The sequence below is a fragment of the Sorex araneus genome, chromosome 7 (genome assembly GCF_027595985.1).
Source record: "Sorex araneus isolate mSorAra2 chromosome 7, mSorAra2.pri, whole genome shotgun sequence".
NCBI lineage: Eukaryota > Metazoa > Chordata > Mammalia > Eulipotyphla > Soricidae > Sorex > Sorex araneus.
This window is the reverse complement of record NC_073308.1, coordinates 38,603,916-38,619,787: the sequence shown is the minus strand read 5'-3', so window position 1 is coordinate 38,619,787 and position 15,872 is coordinate 38,603,916.

Sequence of the window (15,872 nt, the reverse complement as noted above, 5' to 3'; positions counted from 1 at the left end):
GGCGGGGCAAGGGGAGGGGCGGAGTCCTGGAGGCGGGGCCCAAGAGGCGGGAGGTGGGGAGAGGCGGATCCCAGAGCGTCAGGTTCTGCGCCAGCTTCGCGCATGACTAGGGTGGCGCCTGTCTAGGTACCACCGCAGCTAGCAGCTTTGCCACTAGGGTGGCGCCTGTCTAGGTACCGCCGCAGCTAGCAGCTTTGCCACTCTGTAGGCATCTGTAGGCATCGTGTGTTGCGTAGGTGCTCTACTAGCTCTGTTTCGTTCAGTTCCACGTTAACTGAATTCTTGCGTTTTGCCTCTTTATTAAAATCCTTAACATTTTGTTGTATGCAGGAGGCCTCGGGGAGGATTCGCTTCAAGAGTCTCTGTGCCCTATTTGTTTTCATTTACAAGGATCGGTAATAACGGTAACAGGGAATTCACTCGTGCCCAAGGTTTGTCTCTCAAATCACGAGGAAAGACTACAAATAATCTTTATTGTGGAGGGGGGGCTCGGGGGTCTGTGTGTTTGCACGGTAATAACAAATTATTGCTTATATTTTAAAAATCAGAGACAGATTTGGATCAAAATATGGCTTGGTTTCGCCCTAGAGCTTGTATTCTTTGTATGATACACCTCAGAGAGGTATATGTAAGATGTCATATATAACCTTAGTGACTTTCCTTGAGAATCAAATGAGGTATGTGTGATGGTGCATAGTCCTTTGTGAATTTACAATTAATAGTCGGAAAGAGTTTTCTTTGAAATCTCAGGAATGAGAGATGGGTTTTCCCCGAGAGGAACAGCTGTGCATACCTACAGAGAGAGGTTAGCATGTAAGAAGGTCACCAATCATGAAGGGCCAGAAGGATGATTATGAAGCCATCTGGAAGAAGGTCCTCAGTAATCTTTACATGATCTTCATGCCCTTTTATGGTTCCCTCCCATATAAAATCAGGGCAAAAATCTGCAACCATAGTGTAATGACCAAAGTGACAGTGGGTAACTCTGAAATTAGCTCATAAAAGACTGCAGCTTCTATTTGGTCTCCTAGATTTCTTGCTCTAGGGAAAGCTAGACAGCACCTTAAAAGGTCACTTCAAGAAACCTGTAAAAAGGTCTATGTAGAGAGGAACCTGATGGCTCCAACTTGCCTGCTATGTAACCGAGCCATCTTGGAAACTATCTCTCTAGCCCTAGACAAGACTCCACAAGTTTGATTCTTCTAAGTGAGGCCCCAGCCACTATGGAACAGAGACTAGCCACCCACACTATATCACTATATTTTCTCCATTCCTGAGCTTCTTACCTATATAAACCATGAAATGGTAAATGATTATAATTGTTTTAAGCTCCTAAATTTGGGGCTGGGATACAACTCAGCATTAGAGTTCTTGCCTTGCATGCATGAGGCTTTGGGTTCAACCGTTGGCATTTCTCTCTCTCTCTCTCTCTCTCTCTCTCTCTCTCTCTCTCTCTCTCTCTCACACACACACACACACACACACACACAACATATACACACATATCAAAAACAATCTTATCCTTCATCTCATAAGTTCTTAAAGTTGTTGACAGCCAGTTATGCAGTGGTTGATAACTAATACAAGCACTCAAGTGTTTTTTACTCAAAGTACATTCATTCTGAGATATGGAATGCCATAGTTTGGTGAAGTTCAGACATTTCCCCAGAAAATAATCCTACACTGATTCTTTTACTTAAGATGTGAAAATTGGAAGAAGATAGAAGAGGAAGGATCTCTAATTTTAAGACATTGCCAATAAATCTATAACATTTGTGAATTTTTATGAATGTATATTAGGAAGCCCGTACCTGCAAAAGGAAGTATACCATAAGGAGGATTTGAAGACAGAGTTCCTCGTCTCTAGTTGGCAGACCAGCAATACCACAGCACACATTCTGAGAATAACTGTACCCACTTCCCAGCCAGCCAACTGAAAATGTCATGAGAACTCCAACAAGCAGTGAAGACTTTGTGTGTGTCATGATCTCCTTTGGAGGACTGCTCAAACCAATCTACCGGGATTTTCAAAATCCCCTTTCTTCTTCACTGACTTTCCTAGACTATGGTATCTGATGATACTACGGAAAACCTAAAGAAGACTTCAGACTGGAAATGGGACAAAAAAATATTCATATAACTTCTCAAAAGTAGAACCATCCATGTCTCAGAAGATTAATTATTTCCTGCCTGGCATGAATTTGGAAAGAAGTGACCTGAGGTACCAAAACCTAACTTTGGAGACTCTCAGAACCTAATGAACTCTGGGATGAAGGAACCCTTGGCAGATGTTTCCATGCCCAGGGTCCTTTAAATCCTGTAACTGGGTACACATCACTGGGAGAAGGGAAAGGTAACGTGTGTAGCGGGAGCGGGAAGGGGAGGAAACCTGGCCATTAAAAATAGGATTCTTCTGTGACTCTAAAGGAAACCAGGCAGAGGATTAACACAGTTTAGACTGGGTAGGTCAAGATTTTCTTAAACTTCAATGTCAGGATTTTCAATTGATACCAGACTTTTCTTTAACTACTTTTTAATATACTTTAGGATCCTGTCATCAAACCTGTGAGTTCGAAGTGTGGGTGAGTGACATGTGTGTTCAGAGGCAGAGAGCCACCTCCCCGACCCCCAGCAGAGGAACAAAGAGACGGGGACCACAGATAGATGGTAAAAAATGACCTGTTTAATGTTGTTGACGTACGTATAGGACATCTGAGGGGATTCAAGGTATAGGACTGCATGTAGGTGTGATTGATCATTTACAGAAGTAAAGCAGTTCCTCAAAGGCCATTCTTTTGGGGGATTAACTCAAGGAAACACTCTGTCTCCCAGGGACATCTATATTGCTTTCTCTTTCCCTTTAGTTGAATCTATTAAACAAGTAAGTTTACTTCTTATTAATACTTACAGTTATTTGGATAAACACAGTAAGAGATATAGGTTCCAAAACTTAGTTCTCTGGGCTCTAAGGGCAAGCAAGATCTTTACCGTAAATCCCAGACTAGGTCCACACGATGGTTCAGCTTGTCCTTCTCCATGGGGGTCCTGTCTCTGAAGTCATAACAGCTTGCAAATAGACAATGTTTTTTACGCTTTCTAGACTGTTCCATTTTATTGTCGCTCTCCCCAGGGTCCATTGAAGGCCCACAATGGGACTCCCCTTTATGGGGTGTTAGGAACTATGGCAACCAACACCTGAGTCAAGTAATTATAATGGATGCCCAGGAATAGATATATATCAGAGTCAATCAATGCCCAAATATTAGGAGCACAGCATAAATAGTCTTTCTGTGCTTAAGCAAAGAGCACTGCCCTATGGTAAAATATAAAAAGGCCATAGGGGAAATAGAAAAGCAAGTCACTTCAAATACAAAGTCCAGAATCACCAGAAGTTTTGACGTATAAGTAACCAAAACTGACTAGGGGGATATAACAATGAGAGGTAAAGCACAAAGGAAAGGTGAAAGATAAGCTCAGAATATTAGGGGTGCTCAAAAGATAACTGTTTCTCTGGGAGGAGGAAAAGAGGCAATTCACTAATGAAGCCTAAAACACTTAGGGTTAATATCCAACTAAACCCATTGTTGGAATTGCATAGATGAGTATACCGAATTATACAGAATCTGAGATGCAGGTGCTGTGGGATTTATTCTGAATGACATACTTCCTCCAGTTTTACTTTTGGAGGATTGGGGACCTCCCAATCAATACACAAGGAACACTAGAGCCACTCCCAGCTACGTGTGGCTAACTGGGGTAAATGTACCAATCCCAGTGATGAGATGCTGTTTGAGTCCACTGATGCTGGGGACCACCAGGGCAACTCCAGTGGTTCCTGAGGAGACATGTGGTACTGGGGATTGAACTTGGGTCACACATATATGAGGTATGAGTCCCAGCGTTTTGAGCTATGTTGCTGGCCCTACATTTAAAATGTTACTACCTATATGTTACCATTATTTTTCATTTGGGGGCCACACTCAGTGGTGCTCAGGTCTTATTCCTGGATCTGTACTCAGGGATCACTCCTGGCAGGCTTGGGATACCATATGTGGTGCCAGGGATTGAACCTGGGTCTGCTGCATGCAAGGCAAACTTCCTACCCATTGTACTACTATTCCAACCCCAATTTTAATTATAAAAACAATATGTAAAATTTTTTACCTGACAATATTTTTTGGGGGGGTCACACTTAGCAGTGCTCAAGGCTGACACCTGGCTCTGTGCTTAGGGATCACTCCTGGCAGAGTTGGGGAACTAAATGTGGTGCAGATCAAACCCAAGTTCAGCCATGTGGAAGACAAATGCCCTACCCACTGTACCATCACTCCATCTCCATACCTAAAAGTGCTCTATTTTTTTTTTCTTTTTGGGTCATACCCGGCGATGCTCGGGGGTTACTCCTGGCTCTGCACTCAGGAATTACTCCTGGCGGTGCTCAAGGGACCATTTGGGATGCTGGGAATTGAACCCAGGTCGACCGAGTGCAAGGCAAACTCCCTACCCGCTGTGCTATCACTCCAGCCCCCTAAAAGTGCTCTTAGAGGCTTTGTTTATGATCGCTTTGAAGAAAACGACAGTTCTGTATGTGCACTTGTTTTCTTGTCCAAATTCCTCTATGTTCTGGCATGTGTTTTCTGGCGGATCTGTCCAATGGTGGGAGAGGTTATTTGAAATAACCAATTTACTTATGTTTTCTCAAATCCTCCATCTATTTCTAATTTTTGCTTTACATATGTAGTCTTGTGCATGCATCACTAAGGCTGTAATGTCTCACCAAAGAGTGTTTTCTTTTTTTGAACACTACTATTTTCCATCAGACCCATGGACTCTTTTTTTTTTTTAAGTAAACAGATTTTATTTAGAGGTTTCTGAGGGAAGGAGGAAGGGATAAGTGAGAAAGAGAATAGTAAGAATAATGCGCTCAAGAGAGAGAACGTGGGCTTCTCCAAGGGTGGAGAGAGCTCTACACACATCCTAGCACTAGACACGAAAGCATGGAAGTACACATCTCAAGAGTGGAGATGCGGGTGACACATGTGCTTGGGCAACCGCATGTGCTTGGCCACGTGGGCACAAGCAGCACAAGGGCTCAGGCAGCATATGCGCGCCCCATGGACTCTTTTTTAAAATTTATTTTTATTTTTATAAAGTTGTTAACAATGATTTATTATTCAATTATTCAACATTATTCAATTTTCTAACACCAATTCCAACATAATTACACCTTCCCACTACCATTATTTTCAATTTTCCCATCCACCACCAAGTCCTGCCCCAAGAGCGGACCCTAAATGATTTATTTTGCATTCCTTGTTATGATTAATTCGCTAAAAATGATCAAAAAAGATTTCCTTAGAAGAAAGCATGTGAAGATTGTTGTATCTCACCCTGGAGCTATTAAGCCCTGTATAAGAGATTACTAACATGTTGCTACATGTGTGTTAATATTTTCTTCATTGAAATTGGTTGCCTTCTATTTTACATCCCCTCCAATATGGTGTGCTACTCCTAGTACATCAGTGGTGTAGAGTATGAGATGTCTCGCATGCTTTAGGAATTCTAAAATTTTTATGGGATGATATAGCTGGAGTTATATGTTTAACTGCACGGTGACTTTGGCGTCCAGAAACATCTCTGCACCTTGCTGATCTCTTTCAAGATTTATTTATGAGTCCTGGATCATGGTTGGTTAATGAGCTTATATGGCTCCAGAAGCAATTCAGGGGGCTAGGGAAAGGCCACCCACCTCTGACTCCATGAGAGCCTGGAGGGTTTGGTCACAAAACCCACATATCTGAGTTTTCCAACAGATTCATTTCCGGATGAGGCTCATCTGAGTTTGTGGAGTCTGGCCATGAACATAACCGTGATTGAAACCAATCCACTCTTATTCCCAACTCCTTCCACAAACATTGTCCCCCTTGATAAGTTTTATTCAGTTTTATTGTCAGTGTCCATGATTTATTTTAATTTTGTTTTTCCTGTTAATCAGTTTTGTACAGAAGTGAAATAATCCCCCAAAATGTTTACATTTCCTCAATTATTTTACTTTACACAATCCCTTCAGTTCCTTACATTTGTAAAGTTTCCTATTTTTTATAGCTGAGTAAATACTCTGTGTAAGAATATCCCTTCTTTATCCAATCATCTATCAATAGACATTTAAGGTGTTTTTCATATTTTACCTATTATATAGTTGCAAGAAATACTCATTAATAATTTCATATTAGAGGATAGAAACTATAGAGTGGGATTTCTGGATTGTGGGGTGGTTTTAGTTTTAGATATTTAAGGAAGCTATAAATTATTTTCCAAAACGGTTCCACCCATTTAAATTCTCACTAACAGTGTTCAGATGCTTCTTTCACTCCACCCCTTTGCCAACTTTTCTTGTCTTTTTTAGTATAGACAATTCTCAGCAGGTGTCATGTCATATGGCATGTCAGTGCGGCTTTGCTTTGTACTTCGTCTTTTTTTTTTTTTTTTTTTGCTTTTTGGGTCACATCCGGCGATGCCCAGGGGTTACTCCTGGCTCATGCACTCAGGAATCACCCCTGGCGGTACTCAGGGGACCATATGGGATGCTGGGAATCGAACCTGGGTAGGCCGCGTGCAAGGGAAACGCCCTGCCCGCTGTACTATTGCTCCAGCCCCTGGTTTGTACTTCTATAAAAATCAATCAGTGATGATGAGTTGGGTTTTTTCCTTGTGACTTTTTTTTCTTTCCCATCTGTATGTCCTATTTGAAAAGTCTCTTCAGATCTATTAGCCACATGTGAAGCATGTGTCCTACTGATGAGCCACACCTTGTTCAGCGCGCTGAGAGTTGCCGCCACTCTGCCAGCCCTGGTGCCTGCTGCCACGCTGCTGCCATCTTCTCTCTCTGTTTTAGGTTTTGACCAGACTGTTGGTGCTCAGAGAAGGGGCTACTTCCAGTTTGATGCTGCGGGAGTGGGGAGAGGGAGGTAGGAGGGGTGTCACTCCTATGTGGTGCTCGGGTGCCATTTAGTGCAGAGATTAAACCTGGGACTCCTGACTGCAAAGCAGGTACTTGGAGCTCTCCCTCTATTCCTGGTTTGAAGTTTTGGTTTGGAGGTTGTTGGGGTTCTGTTTTTGTTTTTCTATACAGGAGCTTGTTGAATGTGATATAGTCTCAATTGTTTTGTGTTTGCTTTCATTTCTTGTCAGTGGAGTTGATATCTGACATAGATATTTTTTATGTATTTTATGGCTTAAGGTCTTTAATTTATTTCTTAAATTTTATCTATTATAGTTTAGGAAGTTACAATAGTATTCAAATTATTATATCAATATACAAGATTGGGCTGGAGCGATAGCACAGCGGTTGGGCTTTCGCCTTTCACTTGGCCAACCCGTGTTCGTTTCCTCCGCCCCTCTCAGAGAGCCCGGCAAGTTAGCAAGAGTATGGAGCCCACAGGACAGAGCCTGGCAAGCTACCCGTGTGTGTTGGATATACCAAAAACAGTAACAATAAGTCTCTCAATGAGAGACATTACTGATGCCCGCTCAAACAAATTGATGAGCAATGGGATGACAGTGATGATGATGATTTTAGGCATCATCAATTACAATATTAATAATGGCAGGGTTTTATGCATAAAACATTCCATCAGGGGCTGGAAGGACAGTATAGCATGTAGGGCATTTGCCTTGCATGCAGCCAACTTGGTTATCCCATATGATCTCCCAAGCATTTCCAGGAGTAACCCCTGAACAGAGTCATTTCTGCTTCCCTTTGTTGATGTTGTTATGAAGATCGGGGTTATACAATGCTTGCTTGTGGTATTCACACATTTGGCTGTGATGCTCACCAGCGCTATATTCTTTAGTTGTGGTGCTTACACATGTGCTCAGTTGGGGATGGGGGTGTTCTACACCCTTAAATTGTGATGTTCACACATACCCAGCTGTGATGTGACTGGAAATTGCTTGAGGCATCAGAGGTCACAGGCAGCAGAGTTGCCAAAATCACACTCAGCATAAGCTGTTAGTACCAGGGATTTATTGGACTCATGGCCTGTATGTTAGACACTCCTAACCCCACTCCCCACACCATTTGTTGAAGGGAGTTTCATTTCTGCAACACCCACCGCTGTTTTCAGACCCACATGCAACTATATGGGCTACTCCCTGCTGAGGCACTGCTCCCGGCTGTGCTCAGGGAACCATGCAGTTCCAGGGTAACAATCAGGTAACAATGGTGCCACCAATTTTCTTTCTTCTTAAGATCGATTTAGTTTATCATGGTCATTTGTAATTTTATATAAACATATTATTTCTCTTCTTATTTCGTTAAAAATAATTTTATGTAAACATATCATTTCTCTTCTTATTTCCTCAAATATTATTGGACTTTTGATCAGAGTTGATTTTATCTATATAGTCCTATATGTATATATTTTTTATCTATATAGACTATACCACATTTAGTAATATGGTCATTTTAATTACATATTTAAATCTACTCTTTTTAATTGTCCTCATCCATGATGCTAATATACATTTCCTTTTTCTTTTCAGTATCTTTTACCAGAGTTCTCTAGTTTTTATTGTCTTTGACCTCCTTTGTTAAAGTTACTCCTAGATATTTTATTTATTTTGATGTAATTGTAAACAGGATTGTTTTCTTGATTTCCTTTTCTTCTTATGCATTCACATATAAGAATGTAAAAAAAAATTGTATATTGATTTTGTAACATGATTTAGGGCTTCTTTTGGTCCCCTTGGTGTTTCGTGGCCTGGTGAGACTATAGGCAGGTGCTGACACCCAGATCTGTTGCCCCCCAAACACAGAAGCCTCAGTTTCTGTGTCCACAAAGTAGGTTCAGCCTGTTTTGGAGTACTTTAGGGCTAGTGACAGAACTCAACTTCTTTGAATCACATTTTGGTTTATCGTTTCCCATTAACTCATTACAACCTCTCACCCCCACTTCCTCTACCTGCTTCAACTGGAAAGAAAAATAACAGGACATATGATATCACACAAGGGAAGCATCCTGAACATAGGGTGGAATGGGACCTAGAGCTACCTACTTAAACTGTATAATAAAGGGATTTTATTATAAAAATCAGGAGTTTTAGGTTCATTTTAGATGTAGAATTCAAGGACCCACATGGGAACTAGATCAGTTTCCCTATTACCATGCCAGGGATAAACACAGACCTTGAACATCATAGGCAATGTAATCTTCTACTTGCCCTATCTCCCTGACTCACAATTCTTCCATTTTTAAAAGACCCTTGTGACATTGCACCATTTGGGCAACCTAAGAAAATCTCCCCTGCTCAAGATCATTAATTTATTCACACTTTCAATGCCCTTTTAAGGTGCCATTCACAGATTCTAGCAATTAGAATATAGGTGTCTTATTTTTTATTTTGTTTTTGCTCATTAAGTTTGGTGGGCTTCTACACAACTTTCCCATCAAATTTGCTGTGCTTCTGCTGGGTTATAAAAATTTACAGTGAAATCTGGAGGAGGTGTTGTGCACAGCTGCATAGCTGCAAAGCTGGGCCTGTTTAAATGGCAGGTGTGGCCATGTGGCAAGTGGTGGGCCTAGCCTGGGGGGGGAGGGGAGCTGCTTGTACCCATCCCGAAAAGGCCCAAGTTTAACAGCTTGGAGATTGATCTACCTGGAACCATCTGGTGGCTTGGGTATTTGCTGCTTATTCAGGATTTAGATGTCTTTGAAGGAGATGAATCCTAGATGAAGGAAACTATGTCACAGAATTAAAAGGATTCACATTGTTACCTGTGGGTGCTTGGAGAGCCACAGAAGGAGAAGGTGCCGAGAATGTGCTGCTCCCACTCTTCTTGCCTGGCCCACAAAAGCTTGCAGGAAGTCCTGCACGGCTTGGGCACTAAAGTTTTCCCCTCTATTCAGGCTTCCCACGCTCATTATCTATTCCTGCAGAAAAAAAAAATCAGGAGAAGACAGGAGCTGGAGTGATAGCACAGCAGGTAGGGCGTTTGCCTTGCACGCGGCTGACCCGGGTTCGATTCCCAGCATCCCATATGGTCCCCTGAGCACTGCCAGGAGGAATTCCTGAGTGCAGAGCCACAAGTGACCCCTGTGCATTGCCAGGTGTGACCCAAAAAAGCAAAAAAAAAAAAATCAGGAGAAGACAAATAGTGAAGCAACAAAATTTTATTTAGGAAAAATGAGGAAGAAAGAGGGAACACATTCCAAAGTGAATGCCAATCTTTCTAAAGAGTGAAGAAAGAGTGTCATAAAGTTAAGGAATTACACAGACAATGCCCAGGAATGGAACTCACCCCTTAAAGTTAAAGAAAGAAGGCATACCCAGTGCAGACAGGTGTGGCAACTCTAAGACAAGATGTAGACAGTGCTCCTTGCTTTTTGAAGCTGGTCTTTGGGGCTCTTTTCTTTTCTCTTCATTTCTTTCTTTGTTTTGGGGCCACACCCAGGAATGCTCAGAAGTAACTCTTTTTTAAAAAAAAATTTTTTATTGAATCACCGTGAGAGCAATTACAAAGCTTTCAAGTTTAAGTCTCAATCATACAATGATCAAACACCCATCCCTTCACCAGTGCACATGTTCCACCACCAAGAACTCCAGTATACCCCCATCCCACCCCCTACCCTGCCTGTGTTGCAGATGATTTTCACTTTACTCTCTCTTTACTTCGATTACATTCAATATTTGGACAGAAAACACACTATTATTATTTGGAATTTCCCCCTAACCATCAAACCTGCCGAAAAGGGATCATTTGGTAATTTGTTTTCTGTTGCTGATAATGAAGAGCATATGGATTTATGGTATTTTAGTAATTAAGTCCGGAGTGATTTCTGCCAGAAGCCACTGGGTTCCAAAATTGGTTTGTGTGCCTCTGGGATCATGATCATTCAGCAGCAGAGGAGCCGTTTGTGGCCGGCCACTTGGGGTCTCGTCTGGGTGGGGAGCAGCGCTGGTACCGTCCCCCACCCCCCACTAACCTGAGATTTCATGCGCCGTCACTGCAAACTCATACCTCCGTCCAATGGGCTCTGAATGATAGTTGTCACCATGCTGCTGCTGAAAGGAAAGGCCAAGGGACAAAAACCTTTCCCCTCCTGGGGCAGCACAGAGCTGTAGCTTAGTTCACAGTCTAGAGGCATTTCTGCAAGAAGCTGCTGGGTTCCAAAATTGGTTTGTGTGCCTCTGGGGTTCTCTCTATAGTTTTGGGCATTATATTTTGCTTGGGTATTCAACACCACCATTCAAGCCTGCCTTCCAGGGGCAGATGCTAGATCATCTATTTTCCACTGCTCACTTTATCTATCAAGAAAGGCAGTTCGGAGAAATAGTCCTGGTCCCCACATACTGGAGCCATGTTTGTAGTAGCTCATGGTCGCCAGGATTCCATCTGGAGAAGGTGGGGAGACTGCACCTCCTCCGTCTGGGGCACCCTGATGATATCAGCTCGGTTTGGGGCCCGGAGCATTCTCTGGTGTTGTGTTGCCTGCCGGCCAGGATTCTCTCGGATAACTCTTAGCTCTGCACTCAGGAATTACTTCTGGTGGTGCTGGGGGACCATGTAGGATGCCAAGAATAGAACCCGTTGGACTGCATACAAGGCAAGCACCCTACCCACTGTACTGTTGCTCTAGCCCCTGGGGGTTTTTCAGTCTGCTCTGCCTTGGGGTCTGCTGCTAGGGCTTTGTCAAGGATGGACTATTAAATATTTCCTTGATGGGGCCTCAACTGGTCCTTGATGGATCCTTAATGGACTGAGCTGATTCTGACTTCATGAAATTCACCTGAGACTCATTGCCAAGGTGCCTGCCTGTCTGCTCAGTGATCTAGATTGGGGAACCCTGATAATCTCTGGGAACACATGAAAAAGACAGGCAGACAAAGGACTGGAGTTTAGAATTACACAGGACTGGCCAGGAGTGAATTCCAGCTCAGTACTTATCATCTGAGTCATCTTGAACAAATTATTCATCTCTGATTAGCCTTGAGCTGATGTCTGCAGGACTATTATAAGCCTTAAATGAGAATATATATATATATATATACATATATATATATATATAAATGTACAAATGGGCTGGAGTGATAGTGCAGTGGGTAGGGCGTTCGCCTTGAATGCGGCTGACCCAGGTTCGATTCCTCCACCCCTCTTGGAGAGCCCGGCAAACTACCAAGAGTATCTTGCCCGCACGGCAGAGCCTGGCAAGCTTCCCATAGCATATTTGATATGCCAAAAACAGTAACAGCAAGTCTCACAATGGAGACGTTACTGGTGCCCGCTCGAGCAAATTAATGAACAACAGGATGATAGTGACAGTGACAGTGAAATGTATGTATAAGCACACATATATAAAGAGTTCCAAGTGGTTCTGGAAATAATAAATACTTATTATTATAAGGTGGTAATAATGATTAGAAAAGTACCAATTATACTTTAAGACTTCATAAATACAGTTTATAAGGTTCCTCAGGGAGTTGGTCATGCTGACTTAGAAGAAGCAACTGAGATAGAGAGGCAATTTTCTGTAGTGGTAGAATAAGTACAATTTTTGATTTTTAGTTGTTGATTTCAAGATTCAAATTCATTAAAAACAAAAATGTTGAAATAGAGAAATTTTTGAGGCTTTGGAGAAGGAATTGCAGGTTTTAGTGTTTTACAAAAACAGATTCGTTTGCTTCTGGAAAAATAGCAGCTACATGTTTCTGGAGCTCAGATGAGTTTTAGGTTGATAAATCTTGGAAAAAAAGAGTTTTAAAGATAATTTTTAATGCATTTCAATTTATATTTTATATGTTATGCTATGTTTTATGGCATGTTATATTGTAAAGCTGAAATTCTCAAACTTTCTAATTTAAATCACCTAGAGAGCTTTTACAATTGCTAATGTATACCAATGTAGACCTAAAACTATGGTTGAGGGTCAGACAATAGTCATAACTATTTTCTTCAGAATAATCTCTAAGGATGGGCCTCAAGTTTCAGTACTTTTTAAATTTGTTCAGCATTTTAAAGTCTGATTCCAATGTGCAATCAACTTTGAGAACCACTGCTAAAAGGATAACTCAGCAAATGTATGATTTTAAATGTAGCTTAACTTAACAACAGTGCTTCATCACAAAATTCCAGATAAGTGAGGTAATAAGGATATTTTTATTTCATATGACATTTTATTTTTGATGTGGGAAAATAGACAGGGAAGCCCCCCCCTTCGCCCAAGGCAATGGAATTTCTGATTAGTAATAAATCCAATAGCCTAAAGCTGTAAGGAGTCTGGACCCCACAGAGACACAAACTTCAGCAGAGATAGAGACTGCAGGTAAGGACTTGAAGGAGATTTATGACACCTGAATGACCCCTCTCCTCTGAGAGAAGCTCCAGCAGGAACAAAGACCAAGGCAAGGAGTTTCAAGGAGGACCATCATTGACTACTCCCAACTCTACCCCCCTTGGCATAGCAACGGACTCTTATCTAGCTAGAAAGCCCCACATGGGGCACCTTGGGAAAAACCCTATAAAAGCCACCTTGAACCAAGGAAGAGAACACATATGCTGCTTAAGCCCATGTGCTGCTTGTCCTTACATAGCTGAACACGTGTGGCACCCGGAGTACATGTACATGTCTTGCCCACATCTCCCCTCTTGAGATGTCTACTGGGGCTCTCTTAGTCTTAGTCTTTGGAGAAGCCCCCATTCTCCTTGAATCTCTCTCTCTCTCTCTCTCTCTCTCTCTTTCTCTCTCTCTCTTTTTTCCTTCCCCTTTCTTGAAACTCCTTCAAATAAAATGTTTTCATTTCACTGCTTGTCTACTCTCGGAATTATTTTCTGCAAGACAGGACAAAGTATCTGAAAACTTTGGGTAAGGCCTAGGACTGACTTTCTAGACTTTATCAGTCCAAGCTTTCTCACTCTGTCCTGGGGTGGCAGAGGTGAATTGAGAAAAAGTGACCGTCTCTCTCTTCTCTCTGTCTCACCTAAACCACCAACGGGGACCCACCTACTTCATTTTCATTTGAAATTGCTGTGATCACACTGTGAAGTTTTCAGTGATCTTTCTTTTAATATCCTGAAATAGAATTTTTTTTCAGTTGCAGGTTCCTTATTGTGCAGATATATTTGAACAGGCTTCAGAGAACAGACAAACATATAGCTAATCTATGGTAAGTAAATCAGGCTTTACTTTTCTTGGAGCAAGATAATGGTGGTGTTGAATTATTCTTTTTTCTTTGGGGGGGGGGTCACATCTGGCAATGCACAGGAGTTTCTCCTGGCTCTTCACTCAGGAATTACTCCTGGCAGTGCTCAGGGGACCATATGGGATGCTGGGATTAGAACCTGGGTCGGCCGAGTGCAAGGCAAACGCCCTACCCGCTGTGTTATCGCTCCAGCCCCAGTGTTGAATTATTCTTGAGTGGGGCTTTGGAAAAGAAGAAAGAACACAACCTCAGCCATGCCCGTGAACTACCTTCACTGCCAGGTAAGCTCATCAACCACCCTTGCCCCAGAGGTTCACTAATAAATCTTGAAAGAGATCAACTAGCTGCAAAAATTTCTCGGACACCCATTCCCAGCTGAAAGCTGCAGGGCCATCTCAGGATGGGATGGGCTAGCTCCGGCCCTACCGAAGCCCCGGCAGTCATTCTCACACTCCAAAGGTGCTGCCATGCTTCCGGCCGGACTCTTCTCACCTCAGGACTGAGTCTCAAAGACTGCCCAGTGAAATATTCTGGACATCTCCAAACTCTACAACACTGACACACCAGAAGTAGCGCGCCAAATTGGATGGGATGCAACAACAGCTCAGTAAACCCCAAGGCAATGGCTTAATGTCCCCAAGGTGAGACACAACTACTTTCACAAATTTTCTTCTAAAGAAATACTTTTAAATCATCCTGTTAACCAGTTAATGGTTAAAAACAATGTAAAATAGATTATTGTGGGTCTGCATGGGGATAGGCCTGAGGGGTGATTGGAGAAATGGAGACAATGATGGAGGGAAGGTGACAGCGGTGCTGGGACTGGTGTTGGAATATGAATGCCTGTAACAAATGATCATGAACAACTTTGTAAACCACAGTATTTAAGTAAAGTGGGGGCAGAGCGAGATAAAAAAAGAAACAGATGTGGACACTGCAAAGCTTCTCACTGGGCTTTAACTGCCATTCTGTTAGGAAATGGGGACTTCTTTTGTTTGCTTTGGGGACAATTCTCAGTGGTGCTCAAAGCTTACTCCTGGCTCTGTAATCAGGGATCGCTCCTGGTGATGCATGGGGATTGAAGCTGAGTCGGCAACACCCTACCCCTGTACTATCTCCCCAGTCCCCAAATGGAGGCTCTGAAGAAATACTGAAAAGAACTTGGTCCCTAATGTCAGAATTTCTAAAACTTCAGCACTTTTGAGGAATATCTCTCTCTTGATTGTGGGATCAAATGGGGGAAAATAAAGGAAGCCTCTGTCTTTTCCACTTTGTGGCCAAGAAAGGAAGAGGAATACTTCAGAATTGGCTCACAGAAATAAATCTGGAAACACAGACCCACAAAAGACGCAGTCCCCCCAAAGTAATGATTCCGAATGAGGGAAGACTTCTTGTTGGGGCGAGCACCATCAGAAGGTTTCAGGTAGAAAAGTGAGGTGTCTACAGAGGTGTGTACATGATAATTTCATTGAATATTGCGGTTTTAAACTGGAAGGGACCTCAGCTATGATCTAATCCAAAACTTTGGCTGCCTTGAAACTCTTTTCTGAAACAAAAGCTTCCACAGACGCTCAGATGCAAAAGCTATCTGAAAGTCGGACTGTTCTGGATGGCAGAAAAGAAAGCTTTCTTGTCAAATTAGAAAAAAAAATTTATTTTATTATTTTTTTAAG